This window comes from Nelumbo nucifera, chromosome 4 (genome assembly GCF_055504915.1).
Source record: "Nelumbo nucifera cultivar China Antique chromosome 4, China Antique-T2T, whole genome shotgun sequence".
NCBI classification, from domain to species: Eukaryota; Viridiplantae; Streptophyta; class Magnoliopsida; order Proteales; family Nelumbonaceae; genus Nelumbo; species Nelumbo nucifera.
The window spans coordinates 58472489-58474109 of record NC_142652.1 but is presented as its reverse complement, the minus strand read 5'-3'; the positions used below and the strand labels follow the sequence as shown (position 1 = coordinate 58474109).

Genomic DNA, 1621 nt, shown 5'->3' with positions numbered 1-1621 from the left:
CGACTTATTGTTGGACGATGTGGGTTGATTCTGATCAGCCTTCCAACTAAAATTGGGATGGTTCCTCCAGCTAGGGTTATAGGTTTCTGAATAGGGTGAGAAAGGTTTCCTATACATTCCTAAGGCATTACACTATTCTTCATAAACCTCTCTCATCTCACCATAGGTTGGGCAATCTTGAGCTAAGTGATCCAATCCCCCAAAGACAAAACATGAAGTTTGAGTTTCTACCCTGGCAACCGTGTGTGTAACTTTATTATTTCTCATATTTAAGGTGTCAAGTTCTCTAGTTACAACTTCTAATTGGACATTGAGGTTGTCCTCCTCCTTAAGATGGTAAATCCTAATTGGACGTGACCTATTAGTACTATCAATACGTACTAAGCCCAGTCCACACGTGGGCTTTCTCAGCTAACTCATTCAGGTAATCTATGGATTCTTTAGGATCCTTTTGCAAAAACTCCCCATTACACATCATTTCTATGAATTGGCGCTCCCTGATGGTTAAACCCTCATAGAAATAGCTAACTAACCTCCAAATTTCGTACCCATGGTGCGGATACAGGTTCTGTAGCTCTTTGAATCTCTCTTAGGCTTGGTATAAGGTTTCACTATCCTTTTGAGAAAATGTTGAGATCTGTCTCTTAAGATTGTTGGTCTTATGGTGCGGAAAGTACTTGTTAAAGAAAGCTTGGGTCATCTCTGCCCATGTACCTATGGATCTCGGTCTCAAAGAGTATATCCAACTCTTAGCTCTCTCTTTCAGGGAAAAAGGGAAAAATTTCAACTTAACAATGTTTACAATATCAGCTCAGTTATGGAAGGTGGTCACTACCTCTTCAAATTCCCTAATATGCACATATGGATTCTCACTGTCTAAATTATGAAAATTAGGCAAGAGTTGGATCATTCCAGGTTTGAACTCAAATTGTGGTGTATACGGAGGGAACATGATGCATGATGGTGTGGCTGCCTAGGTGGGGCGTAGGTAGTCTTTTAAAGACATAACAAGGCTGTCCTCGTGTTGACTCATGGTTTCAGAATCAGAGGACGAACTAGATGCTACTTCTTCTTCAGGGAGTGGTGGTGGGTCTATTCGTATCTCTCTAGCGAATCTCCCTCTTTTGCCCCTTGGTCTATTCATACATCCTAAGTTCCTATTTTTTTAACTTACAAAAATAAGAAAAGGAAAATGAGATAAAAAAAATAAAATGAAACTAAAGAAAACGAAACAAACAAAGGAAATAAAAGAGAAGTAAAGAATGTTCAAACTCAGTTGTTGGTTTGGCTTCCCTAGAAACAGCGCCAAATTTTGTGTCTCGCCCAAAATTATTACCCTTGGCTAAGCGGTCGTTGAAGCGTAGCTTTAGGTGTCGAATCCATAGAGAACCTGATTAAACTAACAAAAGGAGTTATCGCTAAGGGTAAATAACCTAGAAAAAATGATTTTCTAAAAATACAAAGAAGAGAAAAAATATTTGAATAAAAGTAATGATGATTAAAGGATGAAAAGTAGTATTGTTATGAACAAGGTTTCAAGATTCACTTGATCGATTTGCTTAACTGGTCTCGACTTTGATTCCTATTTATTACTCAATTGCAAGTTCTACATCCCAAACAA

The 1621-nt window shown here is 38.2% G+C and overlaps 1 non-coding gene across 1 annotated transcript; it reads left to right on the top strand.

Moving 5' to 3' along the window:
• Positions 1 to 545: 545 nt before the first annotated feature.
• LOC148800556 (small nucleolar RNA R71) lies at positions 546 to 652 on the top strand. Its single transcript, XR_016071032.1, has one exon. It is a non-coding gene; the product is annotated as a small nucleolar RNA R71 (small nucleolar RNA).
• Positions 653 to 1621: the final 969 nt, after the last annotated feature.